Genomic DNA, 12,651 nt, shown 5'->3' with positions numbered 1-12,651 from the left:
CTGCTAGACAGTCCCAAGCAGAACATTAAGCGGTGCGGAGAGAGGAGCCAGCATCCCGCTGCTATGATAGTCCAGGCGAATAGAATCTTTTCTTTACACAGGAAAGGGAGGGGCTGATGAGCTCAGCCCCAGTTGCTATGATGAGGACCGGTTACCAGCCGTTCTGTACCATCTACTGGGAAGACCGGGAACATTCTATTTACCCAGGAGCGCCCGCGCACGCTCCATTGGAGCCGGCCGGGAGCACTCCACGAGATGACAAAGACAACTAGCAGTCCCATACGCACCATCTAACACGGGAAGGGAGAGGAGCTGGATACTGGCCTTCAACTGCACAGCAGCATCGCGTCTACAGCAGCATTCAGTAGATATCGGGTGTATTGAAAAGAAGTCAAGAAACGATTTCTTTCCTTTCTTCACATGGCGGGAAGGGCAGAAATTGTCGACGCTATACCTGAAACCACGCCGGACAATTGTATTTTGAACCTACAGGCATTGGGAGCGTCACACAAGATGGTAAATTATTTTCAGCGAACCTGCTGGTTGGACTGTAGGATAGCTGGTCCTCAGTACCCCCTCCTCCCTCCATGAGCATCCATTTGGAATTCCTTTGGCTTTCGGTTATGCTTGTCACGCAGCACTGTGTAGCCTGGAGATTTTTTTCAAACGCTTTGGCATTTTGTCTCCTGTAACGGAGCTCTGATAGAACAGATTTGTCTCCCCATACAGAGATCAGATCCAGTATCTCCAGTATCTCCCATACGGTCCACACTGGAGCTCTTTTTGGATTTGGGACTGCACTGTGGGATACCGTCGATTTGCGGCCACACTAACCCTAATCCAATATGGTAATACCAATTTTAGCGCTACTCTTCTCATCGGGGAGGAGTACAGAAACCGATTTAAAGAACCCTTTATATCGATATAACAGGCCTCGTAGTGTGGACGGGTACAGCATTAAATAGGTTTAACGCTGCTAAAATTGGTTTAAATGCGTAGTGTAGACGAGGCCTTAGATAGTTTGAGATTCAGAGCTATGAAGAATTAAGACACTTCTTTAAGTGATTGTGGTGCACAACTAGCATTTGGTGGTCCATATTAGTACAATTATACTTTACTTTTAGCGCTGTTCAGAAAGTGTTTACTTTTAGAGCTTTTTAAATTGGAAAAACTGAAAACTCAAAAATGAAAAAAAAGATTCAGGGTTCAACAACCAAAAAATGAAAGAAAAATTCATACGAAAATTGATGAAGACTGAAAAATTTCTGCTGAAAAGTGAAAAATTGGAGCCAAAAGTTTTTAGTTTTCTGGTGCAACATTGAGAAGTTTTGAGGAAAGCAGACAAGCGTTGGAAAATTTTCAACCTGCCTTAGTGTGGCAAATCATTCTATCACTGAATAGTTTAGTTGTATTTTATCTATAAGAAGTATTGAGAGGTCACACTAAAAGTTAAGGATTGGGTAGATTCATTGGCTGGAGTTAGATGGATTCTGCAGAAAGATGGACATGAACATCCCAGACAAAGTGACAGTATCTTTGTCATGTGACTGTGAAAGACATAAACCTTTCTCTAAATAAATAGGAAGTCTTTTCCAGCTTGTGCTTCAGATTCACAACCTGCTTATTATAAATGGTTATATGCTAATATATTTCTAAATATGGCAATTATGCGTTGCAACCAGAGAGCATAAAGGCAGGACGTTGGTGAATGGTGGTAGAACACAAGGTTAAAGGGCAAATCCACCATAGTAGGATAAAAGTATTTTTCTTCCTAATTAGAAACAGTACACATGGAAGATCAGAATACTAATAACTCCTGTCTTGGGGGGCATCTGAAACCATGTGTGTAATCACAGTTTCATAAATAAGTTTTTTTAAAATTTCTCTATTATTATTTATTTGTATTATGAAAGTGCCTAGAAGCCATAGTTGTGCACCAGGACCTTATCGTGCTAGGCCCTGTACAAACAGAGAGCAAAGACTGAATTTTGTCTCAGAGCCTCGGCTTCAGCTCAAGCAAGAATGTCTACATTGCTACTTTTAGTTCCATAGAGTGAGCCCTGCACACCCCAGTCAGCTGACCCGGGCTCTGACACTCGCTGCTGAGGAGGGTGGGGAGGTTGCAGTGTAGACATACCTCAATTCCCTTAGGCTTCTTTGAAAAAATCACAGCCTTAATGTTTCCATGCTCATTGGCATGAGAGGGGAGGAGTGGGTATTTCAAGGACGGGAAAGAAAGGATGCTTCGTTGCAGTGCTTGAGAAAACAATGATGAATGACATTTAGACATGTTCAGCTTGTGCTACTGTTAAACCTCTCAATAGTGATTAATAGACCTACCACAACTAAAGCTAGGTGAGTAATTTATAACTAATTATTCATTAATTAAATTTCACTCTGCTGCTGAGTTTCAAAGTGACATTTTTTTTGACTGTGTTTGTTTTTCAAAAATTTTTACTAAATAATTTCTATGAATAATTTTTAGTCTATAGCTCATTTAGTGAATGCCCATTGCATTATGAGTTCATGTCCTTACCAGATGAATTTGTCACAAAAAGACCAGAAAATCCAAATAAGCAGCAAATCACTCTCTCACTGATTTCTTTGAAACGTTGCTTTTGTTTAAGGACATACACTGCAGCAGAACACCGAGCATGGAATGGGCTAGACCTCTTGCAGTCTTCTGATAAAATGGGAGTTTTTCAAGTGTTTTTTTTTAGAATAGTCAGAGTTATTACTTGAATAGGCCTCCAGAACAGATTAGGGTGATCTATGGCTGTATGGAGCTGTCAGACGCCCAGATTGACAGATCTCTGGATTTTGCACCTTATAGTCAGGATGGAATTTCTTTACTGCATAAAAATGATGAGACTTTTATTCTAAAACAGCCATGGGACTTGTTTCACAATAGACCTAAATCCAAAGCACAGTTTTTTTCTGTCCATGGATGTAAACAAACTACATCTGAGATAAAATACGGTTACAAGCCCACTGAATTGATAGAGCTGCATATCCTTTTGTGCCAGATGTTACAAATATACAGACAGACTGTTCTTATTGATCCAAATGGTTTGAAGAAACTCCATTTGAAAGCATATGTATTTCTGCCTGATATTTTGACGTGCTTGACATGACAATGCCAGAAATGCAAATGAGTGAGAAGAAAGTATGCTCTCATGTTATAACAGCAGATTTCCCTGGCAGACAGTTGGAAATACGTTGCACAACTAATCACACATCAGAGGAGACATGATCATCATCATAACCCATCTAAAGACATAAAACAGGACTTGATATCAAATAGGGTGGACTTTTCTTTTTTTTTTTTTTTAATTTGAACCTTTCAGTCTTGCCTGTTACAAATATGAAACCACTAGTTGCTTTTCTTACAATCAATGTACTGTAGCTTAAACTGAAAAGCCTTCCAAAAAACAAAAAAAGTCTTTCGAATCCTTCCCATACAGTGAAAGAAATCACAACCTTCTCCTTTAAAAGCCCACAAAGACCTGTAGCATCACATGTAGTCAACAACAAAAAATTATAAAACAATATAATGGCTAATTGGCCTGAAAGCCAATTACTTAGCCTTCTTAAAATCTTATCCTCTTTTGGCTTTCATGAATCTTTCACCTCCTAGTTCTTTTCCTACCACTTTAATTTCTCCTTCAGAGTCTTATTTAGTGGGACCCACTTATCCTCTTCCAACTCCATCTCTCTCTGTACACCTTACCTCTGGAGAAGGCTCTAATTCTACTCTGCTACAGATCTAGTCTTCGTCATTCCAAACAAAAATCTTGTCTTGTCTTTCCAATATCTCATGGATGTCCAGCCACCAACTCAACAATATGCCAACACTAAGCTCTTAATCTTCATGCCACAGCCTCCCCTACCCACCCACTCCCTCCCTCTCATTACTATGAACATCATCACCATAAATGTATCATTCGGGCCCTTAATCTGAGTGACTGAGCACTCTCCCTACACCGACACACCCAGCCTGTGTCTACATTTACTGATACTTCCTAAATAAACAGCCCAAGAACCAGCTTTCCCGGTATGTTCACACCTCCAGGCCATCATCATCTTGTATTTAGTAACCTCTTGCAATCTGGCCCTCATGCAGCCATCCTTGCCCCCTTGAATACATTCAAAATGCAGCTGCTTAAACTGTCTTCTGTTATTCTGACTGCATCATTCTTTCTTTGTGTGCCTTCATTGGCTTCCTCTTCTTTATCATATCAAATACAATCTTCTTATCATCACCATTAGGGATCTTCCTGACTGAATCTCACTCTACCTAGCTGTTCTATTAACTCATTTTTACATTGATTGTCACTTTTGATCCACCAATATTCCTATCCTTTTACTAGTAAGCTTTTGTAACTCATCTGTCACCCTGTCTAGCCACCTTTGCATCTGTTTTCAAATCCCTCCTTAAAATTCACCTCTCGATCTGATGCCAATGAGGCATTGTCAGATGACCATAAGCAAAGTAGCAAACCCTAACTAGTGCCCATTGTGCCAAGATATGCTTGCCTTACTGTTAACCCATCTTCTACTTTTGAGGTGGTGGAAATTAGAATAAAAATTATACGTGACTGAAAAATCACTTCTTAGCACTATGGGCCTCTGCCAATATTTTCACAGAGAATAATGAAGTGTCATCGCCTTCCATTTTCTCTGCCCAACTTGGCAGGAGCAGAATGTCAATGGGAATAGTTGTGCAAGGACATCTGCAACTGTTTCACTGAAGCACACTCATGTAGATGCCACCTGTCACTGTGTGACAGGGCATTATTATGAGTTTGCAATCCCACCAGGATCCCATTATTGTAAAGGTTCTCAGCAATTTTTCTACATTCTGCAAATTCTAAATTTTAAATTGGGGAGCAGTGTTTTGTATCTTTTTTCACCTCCAGGTTTACAAACACCTAATGTGCTTCTTCAGTGTTAATTCACTTTGCTGAAAGCTGGGCTAAATTGTGATCTCAGAGAGATTTCCCTGTATTGTGGTACCTGGATTTTTCCAGAATTATTTACCTCAGATTTAAAGAAAAAATTATTATAAACATTGGGCCTGATTCTCCACTGAGTGCATCTTGTGTAGTCATTTATACCTGTGTAAAGCTATAGCATTCTTTTGTGTTAGCAGTTTACATATACCTATATAATAGTGAATATTCAATACAGAAATCTTTGATTGTTGTCAGATTCAAAGCATGTTCATGAAAGCTCAGCTGCTTTGGTCTGGGCTTTGGCCAACTCGAGATTACCCAGGACCATAGTTTATGGTCTATTAAAGCAATGCACCTATTCTCATGGTGGCCAATGCAAACAATATTAAGACATACTGATGTCAAATTTGACAGCATATCAGGTTGACCTCCAGCAACTAGGAAGCAACAACTTATGAAAGAGCAAGGTGGCATTAGATTTGTCATGTCACCAATAACAGCTTTGATATAAGGCCCATGCACACCTTTTGTGAAAAACATGAACAGCACAAAGCAAAGATACAACATTTTGCAAAGCTTGTCTGTCTGATATGTAAACATGTTTACTGTTCTGACATTGCGCTGAACTCACATAAACATGTCAACATATGGTGTTTTCTGAATCCTCATATGTTGACATTGCAATAAGAATCCCAGTTCAGGAAAATACTTAAGCATGTGGTCAACCACATCTTTAGCCTGCAACTCATTTAAGCATGGTTGTGTTTTCCTGATCTGAAGGTGCAAGAAGGTCAATTATCAGGTCCAGTGTGTCAGGTGGAGACAGTATCTATAAGCTTATATTTTTAATAGTTTACCATATTGTTATGCTGTATTTCAGTACTGATGCCACATGAAAAAAACCCTGAAAAATATTCTCTTCAGGGAATCCCATGGGTATGAGATATATCTTTTGTCTGTCTTTTCCTATTCTGTATTATCGGTCACATACTGCATGCATGAAAATGCAATCTTTGCGCTTCAGGGGTTTATTAATATCACTGAGTCAATGCCACAGATGTGCATGCTTATTTGCTCTTTCTGATGCATTCCTCATCTGAAATTGGTGTCCTCGTAATTAGTTGCATTGGAAATATCACCAAGCATTGAGGTTAGGGCTTCATCAGAGGGACAAGCAGCAGCAAAACTGAATATCTGAGGCCTAAGCATCTCTTTTGTGTAAATAACCTAAGATCTAGTGATTTTTTTTTTTTAAAGGGAAGACTAAAAGGATAGAATGGATAAACAGAACTGTTTCTTAAGGGGTGGTTATCTGGCATGTGCCCTGACTTTTTAACGACAGGTTCTGCCCAACCCTTAAGCAGGTGGGGAAGGAGAAGAGAGGACATAAATAGCTTCATCCCCTACTTGTACCTCATGCAGATGCCAGTGATCATCTCATTGTAACATGAAGATGTTGTTTCCTCCTAACTTCAACCTGGGCACTTGGGGCCGCAAAGCGGGCATGGAATGTTTAGGCTGGGCCAGTTAATCCACCCCACCATCATCAAAACACTGGGAGGGTGCGTGTGCTGTGCTTTTCCAGGGTGAAGTAGCTGCCATGCCTGCAAATACTGCCTGGTAGCCCACAGGAAGGACTTCTGGCTGATCCATTACCCCAGCTGCACATGGTTGCTGCATACACCCTCTAAAGCAGCTGATCTCATGCAGGACACAGTCTAGCTCATCATAAACAAGATACTACTTAAAAATATCCTGGTAAATAACTAAAACTACTCTGAAACTGTAATTCCTTAATTCATATTTTTTGACTAAACATGGCATGGCGACAGGGAGAGGGGGAAATCATACAAGCAAACCAAGGCAGACTATGTTTTGTCTTAAAAAAAGCAGGGACTGTATTTGTGTTGCGATTTGAAATGTCCTACCCTGAAACAATTCAGTTTATTGCTACAAGCTGGTCACTCACACTATATTACCACTCTGCTACCCAGTCGAAGCTTTGTCAGGATGAACAGACATGTTCTCCCTTTCTCCCCACACTTATGCTCTCATCTCCCTGCTGTCAGTTACATCAAGTGCTGCAGAGAGATCATTTCTTCCCTTCATTATGTGGAGTCCTAAATAGAGACAGAACTTTGCTCCTGCCCAACTGTGGACATTTTACAGCTGTGATCGAAAATTGAATAGCTGCTGAAGTGAGAGAAGTCTTCCATGGAGATTTTCAAGGAGAGAGGCAAAGCAACTGTCTTGCTGAGATGCCCTATTCCAGCATCAAACTCAGTTACTTGCAGCATTAATTCATTCATATATCAAAACAAGGCATTTCATGTGCATCAAGTAATCATAAGAGAAAAATCGCCAGCTTGGTAGTCCATTACTATGCAGATAATAAACTGAGCTGTTTACAAAGCAGGCATTCAGCAAGGAGGAAATAAAAATATTAATAATGGGCCAAGTTCTTTTAGGTCACTTCATTCATTAGTTAGATTGTGAGCACTTTGGGGCAAGGACTGTCTTTTTGTTCTACATTTGTACAGTGCCTAGGGGAATGGGGTCTGGGCCATGACTGGGGCTTCGACATACAGGGCCGGCCTTAGGATTTATGGTGCCCTAGGCGGGATTATTAAGATGGTGTCCTGTGCCTGTCTTGCTCTTAGCAACACAAACATAAGCTTACAGTACTGGAAAACTTGCCACATGCATGTTATTAAAACCAGTTTAACTTAATTAAGCACACTGTAATGCTGATGGACTAGCACTAAAGAAGTAGCACTATAGAAAAAATTCTGATTTGACAGAATGATGCAAATAATATAATTTTTTTAATTTATCAACATTTTATTGGAAATTTCTATGAAGAGGTATTGAAACAAGGATTTGTTTTTAATTAAAAGCAATCTTTCTGGCTTTTTTGGCTGCAAAATCAGTAATAATGTCATCGTATGACAAAGACAAAGTGATGTCTTGTTCGACTGCAAGAACAGCAAGACCAGTCAAGTGTTCCTGGCTCCTTGTAGAGTGGAGATAGTTTTTAATGAGCTTTAGTTTTGAGAAACTCTGTTCTCTTGATGCTACTGTTACAGGAATTGTCAGTAGAATACGAGTGGCAATGTACACATTAGGATATATGTCAACAAGTTTGCTGGTATGAATAAACTGTACAATGTCCATCATCCATTTGGCATGTGGCAACATTGATGACAGTGTGCTCAATTCTTCATACAGTTCAAGTCCATTTAAATCAAAATGATGGTCATGCTTCAGGAGGCTCTCCAGGTCAGGGGTCCCCAACGTGGTGCCTGTAGGTGTCATGGCGCCCGCATGGGCCTCTCAGTGCACCTGCGTACTGGCTGGCAGATAAGCATCTGCCAAAATGCCACCGAAATTTGATGGCATTTTGGCGGCGACACTTCTGGATGACGCCACTTTCCACCAACAAGCTGCGTCATCCAGAGGCGTCGCCACTGAAATGCCGCCGAATTTCAGCGGCATTTCTGCGGATGCTCATCCACCGCCACGGTCCTTCATCTGGCACCCACCAGATGAAAAAGGTTGGGGACCACTGCTCTAGATTCTTGCACTTTGTCATTAGTTGCTCGTTTTCCTATTTCATTGAATTTAGTTCCACTCAGCCCACCTACCAGCTGAGTGAATGGAACCCCAGGCCAACAGCGAGTTGAGTGGCTCAATCAAGGTATCAGCCACTGGCCTGCTCAGCCTGCTGCCAGCCTGGGGTTCCTTGGGGGTTCCCAGGCCAACAGTGGGTGCTGAGTGGGGCCGGCGGCTGGGACCCTGGGTGGAAAAGGGGCAGCAGTTGTTGGAGGGCTCTATTTAGCAGTAACAGGGCTATAGGAAAGTCAGTCAACATTTTTTTTTTCCTCTGATGAAAGCTGGCCCACTCCCTTCCCCATACCAAACTTGTCATAAATAATTGTCAACAACTTAATTTTCTGTTTTTGGCTAAGACACTGATTTTTTTAAAAACAATATTGAAATTGAATTCAGGATTGTTAGCAAGCATTTTTGGCGAACAAATTTGTTAAATGACAATCTAAATGGCAACACAGTACTGCTTTCATGCTTGGCTCACCCCCCAGCCTGCTGGTCCAACAGCTGCTGTAGAGGAGGAGATAGATGGAAAACTGAAGGACCCCAAAATCCACCTCTTTGGGTGCAGAGTGGCAACAGCAGCAGCAAACCCTCAGGTCTGATCACATGCCAATGGGCACCACCGCCAGCCCAATAGACCATGGTGAAGTTAACACAGCATCTGATCAGAGACGGGGCACCCACGGAGCCACAGCAGCTCATCCTGCCTGTGTAGCTCCCCCCTGGATGAGATGGATTGCTGCCAGCCCGGGGGAGAGATGCGCTCCCTAGATAGGGTTACTGGATCCAGATATCCTGATTTTATAGGGCCAGCCCTGATATTTGGGGCTGTCTCTCAAATAGGTACCAATTACCCCCACCTAGGGTGACCAGACAGCAAGTGTGAAAACGGGGATGGGGGGAATAGGAGCCTATATAAGAAAAAAACTCAAAACTTGGGACAGCCCCTATAAAATCGGGACATCTGGTCACCCTACAGATGAGTTCCTTTCCCACTCCTTCCCAGAGACCACAGCAGCCAATCCCCTCCCTCAGACTGTGCTGCATTTGGCTCTCTCTAGGACCCAGCAGCCCTGCTCTTACATGCTCCACTGCTTCCCGTCTGTCTGGGCTCCTAGCAGAGCGGTGCCCCCAGACCTAGTGGTGCCCTAGGCGGCTGCCTATTCTGCCTATGGCTAAGGAAGGCCCTGTCGACATACCACCACAATAACTCATCCCTAGCACAGTTACGTTAGGGATGCATTTATTGGTAAAGTTTGACTTGGTAGAGATTTTACATGAAAGTTTAGGGCCATATCCTCAGCAGGCGAATCACTGAAACTGATTTATACCAGCTGAGGATCTGGCAAAAGGTTTAGAGCATTATCAAGTAAATAGTCCCAACTCTTAAATAATATAACAACATTTATCCAGTACAACAAATGCTGCTTTTATTTTGATTTTCTAAAAAGAAAAAAGAAAAAAAATAAATGAGGCCACCGCTTGTATAATGGAATCTATGCTTCTGATACAGTATTATAATAATAATTCTGCTGGACATATCAAATAGATGCATTGTACCCCTCCCTCCATCCATTATTACCTAATATTTTGCTTTTCTTCATAGCTTTTTCTTTATACTTCCCCTTGCCTTTTCCCACTGGTGCAAAAGGATATGGATTATCTGGGAAATTTCCAATAGAGTCCTCAAATGTGTTGTATATAGACCTAGCTCTCCCTTTAGCCATTCACAACATAAATTCAGGTCAGTGAAAGGAATAAAATATGGTCTGAACATTGTACTTACTATACTGCCCCAGGAATGAAGTTTAAAAAAAAAGTTCTATTTGTCATTATGTCACCAACTTTTAACCTCTGTCAGAGTGGAGGTGCCCCTAATATTGAACAGGCTTTGAGAAGAAATTTGTGCTTAAACTATTCATCCAGCAGCTATAACTAAAATCCCTGTTAAATGGCCAACCACATTGCTTTCTGAATTTCATGATTAGCACTTACTTCTCACATTTTCTTTTCAGAGCCAGTAGTGAATACGGATTTATAAGAAGCAGTGCTTTCAAGCTCAACATTAAGGGCTTGTCTATATGACCACTGAGCTTGTGGCAAGTCGGGGTTGGTACAATCCCTACTTCACACTAAACCTCTGCTGCTGCTCACTAAAAGTTCCATAGTGCACTTTGAGCTAACCTGCTTTGATTTTCTACTAGTTTAAATCAGCCTGGGTCCGATGTAATCAATGGAGCTCTGCTGATTTATACCAGTTGAGGATCGTGTTCTGAGTATTTTATTCTACCAGCAGATTAAGTGAAGGTGAGTTATTCTTGCTCTGCTTAGGCTTCACAAACAGTGCAATAATGCTAGGTTATAAAAGCAAGGCAGAATGTTGGGAATTTCACTTTGCAAGACAAATATTGCACACAAGTAATTATAAGTCAGCATTAAAAAAGGTCCTATCAAGTTTTAACTCTGAAATCAAAAAGCACAATTAATATTGTTTCATTGTGACAGGAAAACGTGACACATTATTCAGAAATAACAGCAATGCATTCTCCAGAGCTAGTGGACTGCAAGCAAAACTAAGAAACTGAGTCACAGTTTGTATGAAAATAAAGTATTGTTTCTAAACTAATGGATTAACAGAACGAGAAACACTACAAGTGCTGTGCCACAGATGTCACATTACCAGAAATTCATCAATAAAAGAGCACAATCAAAGAAGGTATAGGCACTCAATTTCACTTACAACCAGCTTTGCAATGTAAACATCTTGGAGGACCTGGAACGCTTGAACCCCTAGATTATCCTCATTTTTAAGCAGAACCATTACACTCTGGTACACTCCTTGGGGAGTTCTGTTTAAAAGGGCACAATATGGCCCTCATAGTTTGCAGAAACTTATGAAACATGTTCCCTCTTCATGTCTGCAAAATATTTAAAATGAAGGGCTAGATCCACTGCTGGTATACACCAGTTGTGGCTCTATCCTGCAATCTTCACTTATATTTTAACTCATCTATGAATAACTCTGTCCCTGCATGCATATAAATGCATGAGTTTATGGTGTATGCATACAAAGTCAACATGAATAAAAATGCTTTGAACAGCCAACATTAAAATAGAAATCTAAAACAGAAGATAGAAACATGGAAGTAATACATTCTGAATTTACTTCGAAAATTGAAATGTGTTGGGAAATAAATATGTTTTATTCTCCCGAGATAACCTGTTGATTTACTTAAATAACTGAAGCATCAACACATGAGAGATCTAAAAGGCTTTTGTCGTGATTGATAGGTTCAGGATATAACTATCTAAGTTTTTAATAAATTAATCTTTTCTAAATAGTGGGAGACTCGTTGTGAATTGCTAATTTCACAGTCCAGCCCTTGATGCAACAAAGCACATGCTTAACATTAAGCAGAGACTAGTCTCATTGAAGTCAATAGCAATGTTTGGCACGTGCTTCATGTTCAGCATGTGCTTAAACCCATCTTTAATCATCAAAGCACTTAAGCATGTCACTAAAGCATCAGCTTCAATGACTCCAAAGCACATCCATAAAATTTAAGCACACATTTAAGTACTTGCTAAATAAGGATCATCATGGGCTTGATCCTGTACTCTATATGCCATCCTGCCAAGCACTAAAGCAAGTATTTAACTTTAAGCCTTGAGTAATCCCATTGACGTTAATGGAACTACTCACATGCACAAAGTTAAGCGCATACTTAAGTGATTTGCAGGATCAAGCCCAAAGAAAGCAAACACAAAAAAAATATTAAAGCTAATGGAGCCCAAAATGTACTTTTTTCATTCATTTCATAATGTAGTTTAATTTAAACTGTTTATGATGATGTTTTAAAACATACTAATAAAAGTTACATGATTTGTTTTCAGAAAGTAATGAAGTCTCAGTAAAATGAGATTTCACTATGATCTTTACTCCAAAGAAGTGAGTATTGCCTTTTTTGTGTGTGTAAGGGATGCAGATTAGACAGATTCTTCTGTTTCTGTTTGCTAATAGCACTCACTCAGGTCTAAGTTTTGGCCCAGATACACAGATGCATTATGGTTGCACTATGATACT

The sequence above is a fragment of the Chelonoidis abingdonii genome, chromosome 15 (assembly GCF_003597395.2).
Source record: "Chelonoidis abingdonii isolate Lonesome George chromosome 15, CheloAbing_2.0, whole genome shotgun sequence".
Classification (NCBI taxonomy): domain Eukaryota; kingdom Metazoa; phylum Chordata; order Testudines; family Testudinidae; genus Chelonoidis; species Chelonoidis abingdonii.
This window is presented reverse-complemented; position numbering follows the sequence as displayed.